Genomic DNA, 14,863 nt, shown 5'->3' on the forward strand with positions numbered 1-14,863 from the left:
TGAACATGAGTCATCCTGCTGACATGAACTTGAGCTGATGAACAACAAGTAGTGAAAAAAACCCAACAAATACTTTTTTTCATGCATAAAGCCCTTTGGTTGTGCAGAGATGCTGTTATCTGTATGAGTAATACCGTATCCAGCAATGCTTGTCTGAATGCCTGAGGAAAAATGGGAAAAGGGCAGGGTACTGATACCACAGACTTGTAGTCCTTGGAAGTTTTACAAGTAAGGTCATTGAAAAATATTTTTGTTAATTGGTCATCTCTTGTGAAGTCTAATAATACCTCTTGTGAGGTATAATAACATTTTCTGGAACGCCTAATTTCTTTGACTTTGCTCACCAAACTGGACTAAGCCAAATTTCTACTTTTACCTTCTTAATACTGTAAGTGCGTCCAAAGTTACTGTTTTTTGGTGGCACAGCTAAACTAAACAACTTTTCTGGGCACAACCCCAAGAGTGTTGGGGAGACTTCCATATGGGCATCCAGTGTCTGTCAGTCTGAACATCCCCAGATAGAAATCAACCCTAGGTCTTCTAATTAATAACCTAAAGTATTGCCACCTTTTTATTTGTTAGGAGAGTATTTGCCACCATTTTTGAAAATAAGAGTGTTTGTATTTGCTAAGAGCCTCATTCCATGCTCCAAAAGAAGCTTGAGTGGATAAACATCTACTTCTACTGTAGAGATATCATTGATAGAATTTTGCAGGACTCATGTAGAAACAAATGTCTGTAGGCACAGAGGGAACTTTATAAAAAAATACAGGAATCCCTAAGGAATTCAGGCTGTACTTGAGTTAGGTGATGACCAGGGAAAGAGAATTCAGAATTGCATTTATTGTAAAGGCTACTCGAGCCCCACTGTGTGTACCTACATCATTTGCTGGGATGACATGCTAAATTTCATTTTACAGTCACCCTTGTTTTTCTCTTCTTTTTCTGAGGATGATAATTTTTAGAAAGAACACTGGATGTCATATCCATTTTTGGTACATGGGATGTTAAAGGAGATAGACCATGATGTGAATTCCTAAAAACTGATTGTGATCCAAGTTCATGTTCTTTGCTTGTTTGTTATTTTTACTGGTACCTATTTGGCTTCTAGCTTGTGTGTTACTTTCTCTGCTCATTTCCATAAATAAAATGTTCTTTCTCTGCCATGTTGCTGTTCCCCCTGATTATTTCCTGCTGTGGCCTTGGTGTAATAGTGTTTCTTCTTTTACTTAAAACAGCATGCAATTGCATTTTGAGTTAAGTTAATGGGGGATGAAAAGGATGTAGCCAAATCTCTGCAGGACTCTCTGAGTCTCACCCCAGCACCTCTACAAAACCTTTCTATGGGTTTGGCTCAATTTTTCTGCTGATTTCTGATGTCTTTGTTTATTACCTACCAATGTAGATTATTTTGTATGTCGCTTGCTATTTAATGAAATACCCTACAGTAACTTGAATTTCTAGTATTAGCTTCCAGGGAACCAGTAAGAGTCCAGTTATTGTTACTGCCATTGGGGCTGTATTGGTTCTTTGCCATCATTAAAAGAATAAAGTATTACATCTGCTACGCTTGCATTACAAAGCAGCTACATAAAGCTCAATGTGAGCTTTATTATCTGTTGGACTTCCCATAATGTCTAGCATACAATACAGTGCACCTATTTAGCAAAAAGGTTCCTTCTGCAATTGAACCTTCTCTTAGAAATAGAAAAGGATTTGCAGGCTGTGAATCTGCAGGTAGTAATTTTAATAGCCACTAATGTGAATTAATAATTCTAATAGCCTCATTTCTGATGCATTATCAGAATACTGGAGAGTGGGTTGCCATGGCTGCTATATTTTATCACTCACAGCTGTGTAAACTCTTTTAGGCCAGCCTTTTTCTTAATTTTTTTTTTTTTTTATTGTCTAAAAAAACATTCGTGTGACTTCTCCCTGGGGTTGCTCTTAGAGCCCTCATTCAACATGGACTAACACAGCTCCAAGGAAAGTATTTTTTCCCCTCTGGGAGACTGAGCCATATTATTAGCAGCTTAGAAAAAAATCACTATCCAGGGAAATGTTCAAGGTAAAGCCAGTTGTCATCACGCTGGCATATTTATCATTAGGAATGCATGATCTGCCCAATACTCCTCCAGAAATTCAATTGTGCAGTGAAATAACCAGTGAGACAGAAGAATATGTTCTCCATTTTCCATGATGCAGCAAGCTCCAAAAATACAGTACATTTCTTTATTTGCAAAACTGTTATATGTGGATGGATTTGCATGGATATAAATTTCAAATTTTTAATTCTTTGTCTAATAGCAAGACAAATATTTAAGTATTTGAGTAACCTCATTCCTGCTTGGCAAAGCACTTGAGTATATGGAACTTAAATTCTTGCTTGAGGTAAGCCCCTAACTGCTGTTTTTATCAGTTGCTCACCTGAGGTAAAAAAAGTAAAAGCTCAGGAGGCACAACACTCAGTTTACAGGGGTTTTTATCTCTGATATTTTATTTATAAAAATAAAATTATTTCTATGCCATTTGTGGGCAACTCAGTGGTAGCATTGATTTAGGGAGCATCCTAATCTTGTTGGTTACCATCACCAGTCCATTCATATTCATAAAGCCCTTGAAAGCTGTGCTGCAAACATTCATGTCAAGGACACCCTACCAGATTTGTATGATAGTTATACTTCAGTGTACTTCAACAGCCTAACCTGTCAATGGATGAAACTTGGAGTGGAGATTTGCATCTGGTAATGAGACAAACTTTCAATTCCTCATCTGAAGAACATACAGATCTCTGCAGTCAGCAAAACATCTCCAAATCTTCCAGCAACAGACTTTATAGAGATAACATTGGTATTTCCCAGGAGGGCAACAGTGGTCTTTCTCACAGAATTTCAGCACTGCTATTTCTGGCTCTTGATTTAAGAAAAGAAAGGGAGGGGCATTTTAAAAAATATAATTTGCTCTTAAAAAACCCCCTTTGTTTCTGTTTTAGTGCTACAAATAGACACAGGGAAAAGAAGGGACTCACCTACTCTCCTGTGCTTTCAGTATACCCAAACCTACTTTACCTTAAGATTTCCAATGAACAATTTTCAGGCAAATGTGTTCTACTGTGCTGCAATACCTGCTTATCCGAGGATGAGATGCTTGCTTAGAAACTTCTCTGTAGCATTATTATTTTGGGGCAGTGGGAGGAAGACCTTTCTCTACAGCTCAGGGCTCTGTGAAGCAGACTGCACTGCTATTCAGTGAATACTCCAGTTTGCTTCCCAGCCTCTCTGCTCTCATTTACAGCACATTCACCTTCACATTTGCTTTCAGAGTGGTTGAGTCACCTCATTTTTATCATGTACAGTTCATGTACATTTTGTACCCTTAAGACCCTGAAAGGATGACCATGGCAAAGCAGGGATTGAAAATATTTGATGGATGGCAGCCTTCCTCTTCACAGAAAGCACTTTGTCTATTTTATATTAAGACAGTTAGAGAAAACTACATCTCTTTGAGTGTCCTTTGTTGCAATGAATCACACCAGCTACCTAAGGCAGGTAGCACAGTACGAAAATGGATCCTCACAGGACATATGTAAGCAACTGTGTCTCCACTTATAGACTCCAAAAGATTACTTTATGTAGTATAGATATAATATACAAAATGCACATACATATACATACAGTTAATTTGAAACATAAACTAATATAAGTATACTCTATTTTTTAACTGCGGGAAAATACTTTGGGATTTTATTTTCTTGACTCATTCTGCTTCTTAAAAAAAGAGTTGATAACTGAATCCTTTTAGATTACAAAAAAGGATCTTTCTATAGCAATATAGATGCCCACACACTGTCCCTCAAGAAATAAGTATATAATCGGATTAGAAGATATTTCAGATTTGGACAACTCTAATTAAATTACTTCTAACTTTTACTGGCCTCTGCAGATCAATCTCTTCTTGACCTTCACAGTCCATCAATATAAGCAAAAGTAAAGTAAAAAAAATCTTCTATCTGAAAAAATGCATGCCTTTTTCTTATAAAAAAAAAAGCCTGTAGTTGGCTGGATTTGCTTGGCACTTGACCTCATCATGCATTAACATTAGCTTAAAAAAGCACACCTACTTTTTACATTAACTTTCTTCCATGGTACAATCGCTGTGTAAAGAAATTTCTCATGCAATCTGGTTTTCTTTTGCATACATCATTTACCATCTTTCGAGGTAAGGAATTTAAATGTATGCTGATGCCTTTATCATCTTGACAGTTTAAGGATAAAAGTTCTGTCCAATGTGATGAACAGAAGACTTTTCCTTTTAAATGTATAAGGTAGAAGACATTTTCCTTAAATCTCTTGGAATATTAAATGCCACATAATATTTTGCATAACATTTAGGAACTCTTTGCCTTGAGAAGCCCAGAGTATGTGTCTTTGAGGTCCTATTCTGATCCTTTGCATCTACATAGTGTAATTGTAATCTGATCGTGCATTTCCTCACTTGCCATAGTAATGAATGAGGACATACTCTGCTGGAATTCTGTCCTTTTGATGTAGATGATGTGCCTCAACAGTAGGCAATTTAAGGGGTCTGGAGGTAGAACTGAATATTTAGTTCCTTAGCTCCTGCTGTGACTATATGTCCTTAAATTTTTCAATATTAGCACTTATATAGAAACAAAAAGAAATTAAAAGTTTTTAAAATTAGCTTTCTTTTGTGAATTCAATTTAATTACAGTGATGTCAGTATGCATTAAATTGAAAGTTGCTGCTATAAAACCACACAGCCAGAATTGAAAGAGTTTTTAGTCAACAGTGTGCATCTATCAAATTTAATCTTGAGGTAAGCACAAGACATCTCAGTTAGAGATGTGACATTTTGCATGTTTCAAGACTGATTTTTTCCCACTAATTTTTGTGTAATTTAATGAGTGTATCTTGAAGAAAAATGCAGTCTAGTGCCTTTATCCCATGTGTAGAAATGATTCATCATAAGCTTCACATTGTCAGTGCTCAGAATAGTGCATTGACCTTGGATGACCCGGGTTCAGGAGGATGACCCATCTTCAAAAGTTGAGAAGTGCTCATCATGTCACATTTAGGAATGTGCAAAATACACTTTTGGACTGATAAAAAAATATTCACGCTTCTATGAAGTTTTGAAACTTCACTGAAAATGAAAGCTACTTTTTCTGGTAAAAAAAAAAAAAGATATTTCTAAATATCTTTCTGTTTTTTACTGCTCTGAAAGATGATACTTGACTGTAAAAATGAGACTTTTCACCAAAGTTCAAAGTCAGAACATTTATTATTTATTTTTTTCACATTTTTAACTTGTTGAAGAAAAAAAATCTTTAGTTGCTAGGAGAAATATTACTGTCTTTCCTTCAAAAAATGAAAAATGGCAAATCAGGCAAACTCGAGGTTTGTCTTTTGCAACAGAGACTTCACAAAGACATACAACTTGGAAAAATAAAAGATAAATAAATCATTCTTTCACGTCTGTTACTCACACTTCTTTTCTGCTTTTCTAAATGCTGCTCTACACTTACCTGTCTCCTCTTTTCTCCAGATATTTTTTCCTCCTTTCTACTCTCTTCTTTCTCATCAAGCAATTGAAAACATATTTACTTCTTGCCCTGAGGGAATTCAACCATTTAACATAAAATTACCCAGGGATTCTCCAGATGAAATGCGTGAGACATTTCCTAAAATACCAGATGAACGCTTTCCCTGCATGGTGAGCTGAGAAAATAGTCAGTTCTTGACCAGTTCCCAAACTCATCCAGCAACAGTATGATGGATGTTCAAGAAGCCTCAGATGCCTTCCTAACCACTTACTCCATAAACCTCTCTTTCTTTTCCACTTAACTGATCACTATTGTTGTAAAATCTAACTACACACACATCTTTCTGCTGTCTGCACCACGAATAATAAGGATCCTTCTGCTCTTTCTAATTTTAACTTAAACAGGGCTTACACAAAAGGAGTTTCTCAGCAATGACCATAATGACTGATGAATTAACCTCCATGGGCCAATTAGGTGCAGCCCAACTTTGCAGTCCATGTGGGCTGGGGTTCTCCTGCATGCTGTCTCTTGGGGAGCCCTGCTATCAAGCCACATAGCAGTCTGGGAATGTCACCAAATGTCTCTTCCTTTTTTTCAGAGACCCAATTTGTAAAGTATTCTCCATAAAATAATAGTAAACAGAGATGTGGGAGTAGTGGGAAAATCCGCTATAAAACTTCCATTAGTTAATGAAAGTGGCTGTCACAATCATGTGAAAAGTTCAAGGAGACAATCTTGTTAAACAGCCATTTTGCATAGAGAAATTTATATTACTATAGACCTTTTCAAATAACTTTGATGTTTTCCAGAACAATTTATGAATGCTGAGCTTTGGAAGAAGAAAGATCAATCCACCACAAAATAAAGTTGGCTAGCAATGGACATTTGGTCACAGCTCAGGCACTCCATGTTCATTTATAACACACTTCTATATAGCTCAGTAGGGATTTTTCTCCACCGAAGAGCTCCAAAAGCTTCTTTGATTCCTTTTTGTACTGGAAGTTGTTCTAAAACATCCCTGCAATCACATTAAATGCTCAAGCATCAACACAGAGTTCCTAACACTGATGACAAATTACTCTTAAATGAATAGTGCCAAAGCTGATGGCCTCACCACAACCGAAACAGAGTGTTTTCATTTGTATTGCCCTCTGAACCCTTCAAATCCGTCCTTGTCTTGAGGTGACCAGTCTTCTGAGGTTAACATTCATACTTAGGACTCTGAAATTCTTGATCTACACCAACACAAAAAATGCACACTTCAAAGATGAAGGACAAAACCCAGAGTTTTAATCTCTTTTCTCAGCCAGCCATCTCCCATGCACCTAAATTTAACAGCTGCTACTCAAAAGCATACAACCAAACCAGCCAAACACAATTAACAAAACGTTTGGCCAAACACCCAAACACAGGTTCCTTTAAAGGTAGGACACAGACAGTATTTACCTTGTAGTGGGAACGTGTGGCTCTGAAGCACAGTGTAAGGGCAAACAGTTACTTTAGTGGCAGTCTTATGATAAACATACCTTAAAAACAGCGCAGGTGTGGTACCTGTTATAGGCAGCTCCATTATGCTGTTACACATCTGTATCACTGAGTAGCCACATTGTCTGCCGGGTCTATGATCCCCTCCTCTTCCTGCATTCCTGGCTCTCTGGTACCTGGTTTTCTTGTGGGTCTCTGCTGTAGCCTTATGATTGCTTTCTCCTACATATGTCCTTGTCCTAGAACCACTAGTAATTTGCTCTGCCCAAGCATGGTATTTCAAAGGATATACATACACAACATGCTTTAATTTATAGGTATATATCTCATTACTGCTACATTAAGGGATTTGAATTTGGTTCTGTTCAGGTTACAAACACCTGTTCCACCACAGGGACATGTTCAGGTAACTGTGGTGGTGTGATTCAGTTGCCTAAACCATACACTGTCTGACCTGCATTGATGGGTTATTACTGTGTGCCTGCTACTTGGACAGCATTTTGAATGGTTTAGTCTTGCCTCATCAGATACTGACTTCTGATAATTATTTGCAAATAACCTTGCTGTAATATGCAAATGTTTTTGATAAATATTTTAATATTATAATGATACCCAGAAGATTCCTAGCCTGTATTATTAACAGTACAGTAGTGAATGAAATAATACATGCAATGGTTTGGATGCTGTGGAACTGCAAAATATATAACCCTTTAAAAAAAATTACTATTTATTGTTTCAAATTGTAACATCCATGTTGTGGCATTTTCCTGAATTTGTTCAATCTTCCCTTAATTTTTCTGGAATTCTGTTGTTGAATAAGTCATTAGAGATATAGGTATAATATTTTTTTCCATAATTTCTTCCATCCATTAGCTCTGTTAGAGTAGTTTCAAATGAGCATAAAGTCAGTGTGCTCTTTTCAATTACAGCAATGGCAAAATTGTATATTTGATTATTCATTTGAAGACATCTGACTGAGTGCACAGAGCACCAAACATGTTTGGATAAAGTTTGGTTTTCAATTACGAAGTGTGATCTAACTGCCAAGATACCACATGACAAAGTACATAGAGTGAGTGTTTTTTTCAGACTGAAAAAGATAACTTTTGCATTGAGTGATTCTTCATAGTGATGGATATTTGCTGCTATTTTCCTGAAACAGGAGAACAATTGCTGGACATCTCTAGAGCTACTTGATTAGTTCTTTGAAAACAAAAGAAATCTTTCTACTAAATTAGTACATGCTTACACATACAGATTTGTAGTGTTTTGTTTATCAGTATATCTTCACAGCTGGGGAATTTATGGCCTCTACCATTTCTTAGCATTTTCTTAAGACAAGCATGAGGCCTTTAACTTATACGTACTTATTTTAAAGTATTCCCAATGCAACACTATGTAGACTGTTCTCTATCACAAACATAATGTTTTAAAGCTGCACATAAGGGTGTGTAGCCTTCTGAAATAGAACTTACTAAAGCCAACATTTCTTAATGTTTACTTTTTTTAAGCTTTGTTAAATTTTATTTTGAAACAAGCTATCCATACCAGCACATCACACAAGCCAGGTAACAACCCAGATGGATTCTTCTGCTGGTTTTATAGCACTTGAAACTAATAAGGAAGTAGATACTGGAGAGCACATAGGCCTCCTTTGTTATGTTCTGAAATGTGTAAACCTCCATTTTCCTTTATAAATGCTTTCCTCATGTCATTGCCCATCAATGACAAATGCAAATACATTAGATAAGGATCTAAGATCTATACTATTTAATGCCCCACTCACTACCCCCACACTTCTCAGTAAAATACTTAGGTCTCTATTTTTCCATTGTACTCATGTATTTTTTAATCCATTGTCTGCATGGGTTGAGCTCAAGATATATTCCAGCTGATAATTCAAAAATTTGAGTTCAAAGGAACATTTAAGTTGATTTGTACAATATGCAAGTCTTTAAATTTTAAAAACCTTTCAGCTATCCATGGTGGCTTCAAATATGTAGGCTTCTCTCTGTGGATTTCACATACCTTCAAGAATAACAATAAAACATTTAATTCCTCTCTTTATTCCTTTCCTGCTTCCTTTGCCATCCCATGCTTTTGTCTGTAGCATCTTTTAGTACTGGACTAACATTTTCACCATGGTTGCTGAATACACAGCTGCATCTATTACTATCTTATCCATGATCCTGTTTACCTGTGAAATTTTTTTGACCCTTTAGACATTTATTGGAGAAGGCTACCACTTGAATAGTTGCGTTTTTTTCCCTCCCTTATTAACCTAGTAGGAGCTCTAACATCGTTCTTGTAAATTTTCTTCAGCTCTTCAAATAATACCTACAAAATTCTCCAATTTGGTGGTTGCTGGATTTACTGACCTTAGCCATCTCTTCAGCCTGGTTTAGTGCTTCATATATGGCTAGCCTTGGATATTCTTCCAGTGCTACGAGCCAATTTTTATGGTTTTCCTGTTTAGGGATCCAAAGTCTTTCTTGGTTTTTCTAACATTACCAGTATCCAGTTTTGTTGCAACAGTGACTTGTTAATTTGTCCTTGGTTTGGAAATTATTTTGGTGATCATTAGTTTTGCCATTTCTTGTTTTTGTTTTAGTGTTATTAATTTGTATTCTCTTGTTAATGGAGAGAGTGTATGATATTGTTGTGGATTCACATTAAGTTCTACAAAATTTAGGTCATACCAGATATCTCCATTCAAGTTGTTATTACCCACTTGTACAGCTGTTGCAATATCTATTTTTGATGCTTATGTCTATAAGTGGGTATTTTATAAAATGTTTTCAAACAGTCATATTTCCTGGTAACACAGCATGTGATCAGATTTCTTCTCTGATTCTGCTTTTTATATTGCAGCACAACTTGAAAAGTAGGCTGGGCTTCACCTAATTTTGATTTAGCTCTTGCTTCCACTTACAGGCATTGGTTACTAATTTTTACTATGTTATGATCCTTCTTTCTAGAAACCTCAGTATATTACTACTTCTCAGAATCCTTTCGTGTTACATTGCCAGTGTAACTTTGTGTTACGTTTCTATCACCTTCTGTTTTGCTTCCCATAGTTCACCTTCTGGTCTTTGGTTCCAAACTATTTTTTAATCTTCTTTTCTTTAATCTTCATCTTCTTTGTTCTACTTTGTTGGGATTCTTTTATCCTTATTTCTTTTTATTGTCTTCTTTGGTTTTATTTTCAGTGTCTTCTATCCAACCCTACCTTCTTCTCCTGTACAGTGCAATACCCAAATGGATCATCTTTTGAACACATTGGATTGTTGTAACAGCATTTCTCATTTCATACTAGACATCAAGAATTCATTATGCATTTTCTAATGGCCCATGGAAAACAACATCTGTCCATGTATTTGGACCCATTGTGAGATCCATGATTCAAGTAGAGAATTCATCTTCCAGTGTCTTAAAGGTGGCGAGACAAAGCTTGTGATACTTTCAATCCATTGCTGAATTTTTTCTGTTAAAGGTCGGGTTACTACCTCTTGGTTAACTGATTCCTCATTGCATAGGATATTTGGATACTTCAAACTGTTAGTACCAAATGGTGAAGGTGAAAAGACAAATGTTTCAGGAAGGTGTTTAGGCTGTGGGACTGAATTGCAGCTAGATCACACCAGCAAGATAGAGGGTGTTTCCATCCTCACAGCATATTTTCAGTATTAGTTTCCTAGATTGCCTACATCCTCTCTCAATTGCTGCATGCAGAGTCAAGTCACTCCTCAAGAGGAGGTGATCAGATCAGTCATGCATAACCGGGTACCAAAGCACAGTTTTGTTTATGGTTAGTAAGCCAATAATACCACAGGACTAAGTACTATCATGCTGCTACCACAGCACTGAGACAGGAGTTCAGGATGGGATCTGAGCCGTATGTTCTGCACACCTAATTCTGAAGTACAACATAAAGACAACAAATTCCTTTTGTTACTGTCATGCAGATAAATCTTAAAGACACTCTACCTATGCTATCCTTAGGGGCAACTACACATCTGTTTTAATGACCATCAGTCTGTCTGTCTGCTGGGTTTCTGGCCCCCTTCTCTTCATGTAGTTCCAAAGTCTTTGCTCCTCAGCTTTGTGGTTACTTTCTGTTGCATGCACCCTTACGCCAGAGCCACTGGTAATTTTCTATCTGACCATGGTGTTGCAAAGCACATATATATATGCATACGCAATATTTCCTTGACTTGTCATTGATATCTAATTCTGGTAATGTTATTATTACAGATTTGGATTCTGTTCTTTTCAGGTTGTAGCACCCAGAAGAGTAAGTGCAGAATATTTACACTAAAAATGAACAGTGTGGAACTGTGACAGATGGGCATTAATCTGTCATCAATTACATCGGACACAGAACAGAATAAAGTTGGGAAGCTGCAAGAAAACACAAACTCTATCTTTTTTTAAGGAAAAATGAACTGGACACAAACTGAAACCTCAAATCAGAATAAGTAGGTTGTAAATACTTGATTTTTTTTTAGGGAAGGTACCGGAGGGAGATTGAAATATAATGTGGAAGCCAGCTCTGAAGAAAAGGCTTTATCTTCACTCAGAGTCCTGTGACACAGGGACGAAAATCTAGGATCACAAATTCCTCATATAACTGTGAGACTGTTGGTAGCATTTTCACACAGCTTCTCTGTAAGTGCTTTTGAGGGGTGAGCTGATGGAGGCAGACAATTTTCATATGAAGAAGTATGACCTGTTCACCAAAGGAATATGAGGGGACAGTTAACAAATAGCATCTGTACCAGTGGTTATTGTAGCACTGGGGTGTCTTTGGGGCAATAAGATCAAACCTAAATTAAGAAGCTAGACTGTAAGAGACTCTCTGTTCTTCTGGATTTTGCCTCACAGGGTTAATGTTTGCAGTGTGTGAGTTATGTGCAACCACAGTTTACTTTATTTTTCTTTCCTTTTGCTGTCTGATTGATAGTATTCTATTTTTGCAGTGTTTGAAGTTTATGCATGTCATAATAGAATTGTCTCAAATGTTTAAAATCTACCTATCTGTTTTGAATGATGTCATATTTCTATCACTTACCTGGCATTTGTTGCTCAGAGAAATGCAGGGTGAGATCTACCCAGCCTAGGATAGTTTGCTGTGAGGTCTGGGAGCTGACAGGTGAGTAGAGTAATGTGTGTCCTGAGCTCAGAGGAGAGCTGAGCTTACAAGGTTATAAAAGGACAAAACTCTATTTTGTCACATTTGTAAAACATAAAATTCATACTTGAAATTACCTGGATAATTGCTTTATCCCATTGTTTTATCAATGGGATAATTGTTTTATCCCATATATTTGTTTTTTCTCATATAAATTCAGGACTGTCCTTCCATTTAAATGATAATTGCTTGTAGGCTCGCTGTAAAACTCTACCATTTTTATAGACAGAAGGAACTCCAGTGTAATTATCAGTTCACATAAAAACATAAACAGATGCCCCATAGCAACACATATTTTATTGCTGAGAATGTAGATTTTATAAAAATATCCGGACACATGCTGTGAGTAAGCAAGACTTGTGTGACTAGCATGCCAGATGCCCTCATGATATGGGCACTGCCTCTGATTTTCAGTAATATTAAAGTTTCTACTTATTTTACGGGGAGACTGGGGGACTTGGAGAGTCTGGACTTCCAAAAACCCAATCTACTTCTTTTGTGGGTCAAAATGTGGTGTGAAAGAAAACTATAAAAACTCTTTTGGGTGAGGCTTTTGTTGTTGAGCCAGTGCCAGGTACCACTTTGGGTGCAGCATTTGGAGCGGTGCTGAGCTTCAGCTGGTCACGCAGCAGTGAGGCAGAGCTTATTACCTCAGACATGGAACAAAGCTAATGTAATTATGTAGCTTTTAGGACTAAAGCTAATATTTCCAACAGAAATCAGAACTGTGTTATACCAGATTGGCCAGTACTAGTTAAAGGATCTATTTGTGAAAGAGGATAAAGATTATCTTTTCTGGTGGACATAGGGCTAGATATCTTCCTTGTCTGTGCCAACACCTGATGCTAGGCAATTGTTTGATATTGAGGACATCAGGAATTCTCACTGTGTTAGACATGGGACAGAAATCTCTCTTTTTTGAAAAAAAAAAGTTAGGGTTAGATTGGAACAAGTTCATTATATGATTCTGAAAGGTAAGACTGAAGGCCTGTTGCTAGGCCTGAGTCAGTATGAACTAACTTCTGCGATATTACTTGGGCAAGAAAAGTGCCTGATTATCTGTTAAAATCATTACCAGAGACAAAGATAAGGAACACATTCCTGATGGGTAGAACACCTTTCTGAAAATATTAGCTCTGGTTGTTTCTGTCAGAGTGCATCCTCATACAACTTGTTCCACTGAAAGAAAAAAATAGAGGAACAGCTCTCACGAGTAACACAGCAAGACAGAGTCGTTAGCACAAGTACTACAGCTAATTTCAGAGTCATCAAGCTGAATAAACTTTTTTAACTGTGCTAGAACTACAATCATATCCCCATTAGTGTTCTATTTCTGGGAGATCCTTTTCAGTTTTTGTCTGAGATATTTTCTGCAATGCTTCCACTGTACCAAGAAGAGTTTGCCGGGTCAAGCAACACATACGTTTTCCTGTCAAACAAACAGATGTGCCCATCTGCTCAACCTTTAAAGGCATACTCTGTCTGATCTTTACCTGACTAATACTTGAGGCCTTGGAAACATTTTGGAGATAAGGAGTTAAATAAGAAGTGGACTCTTTTCACCAGGACCTCACAGTCAGACAGTCTGAACAAGCCTTCTGCTCCAGGTCACTCCTATTCTGCTCATGCCTGCATGGGTAGAGAGCATCTCCATCTGTCCTTGACGAGCTGGAAGTAGCACAGTATTTTACCCTACTTTCTAAGCTGTGTTTTTTGGATAATTTTTAGCCACAGTAAATCTTTACAGTGATAGGTGAGATCCTGCTGTGTAGGATGTTTTATAGAGATTCCATGTACAGATAATGCCTATATCTCCAGTAATTTTATCTACCTAGTAAGTGGCAGTGAAAATGCAGTAATGCAAAAGCCATTTACATTTATGTAACAGCCTTCAATCACAGAGCTGTAGAATTGTAGCACTACAAAGCAGTGTGAAGTTTTCATATGCTCTATCCCTGCCCGAAGATCATATTGACTATACTTGCCATTCCTGGCAGGTGTCTTATCCTTCCGGCAGTCCAGTGAAAAACATTATCCCTAAGAAATCTGTTGCATTTCCCTGTTTGTGTATCACTGGAACATTGTTTATGCACAGGTAGCGTCAGTCTCCTTTTCCCTTTCCCCTGAAGGTTGTTATTGTGTGGCAGCGCAGACTTCTCTGCTTTAGGGGGTACATCCCCTCTTCTGTCAATCTTTCCTGATAGCTCATATTTTCTGTACCTCTGATTGTCTTTGTTCCACTCCTCAGGGCTTTCCTAGTCCGCACATAGTCCACAGCTCTTTTAGGGAGTGTAGTAGCCCAAACCAGTAGAAATATTTCTTCTAAATCTTTCATTGCTGAAGAGAAGTGACAGATTACTTAGTGTATCCTATAGGCTACATTCCTGCTTACACATTCATGTCCTAATAAAATATATACAGTTTGTAGAGATGAATCTACATAATGTAATATGGAATGTTCATGAAATCACGCTGCAGCCATGTGATGCATAACAGCATTGCTACTTTTGCTTTAAAGTTATGTTGTTAAACACCTTGCCCAGTTGTTATACAGTTAATCAATACCAACAGCATCCCAAGAGTCTTGCTTCCTATTGCCCGAAGCTACCCTTAAATAATAAGCC

This window comes from Chiroxiphia lanceolata, chromosome 1 (assembly GCF_009829145.1).
Source record: "Chiroxiphia lanceolata isolate bChiLan1 chromosome 1, bChiLan1.pri, whole genome shotgun sequence".
Classification (NCBI taxonomy): domain Eukaryota; kingdom Metazoa; phylum Chordata; class Aves; order Passeriformes; family Pipridae; genus Chiroxiphia; species Chiroxiphia lanceolata.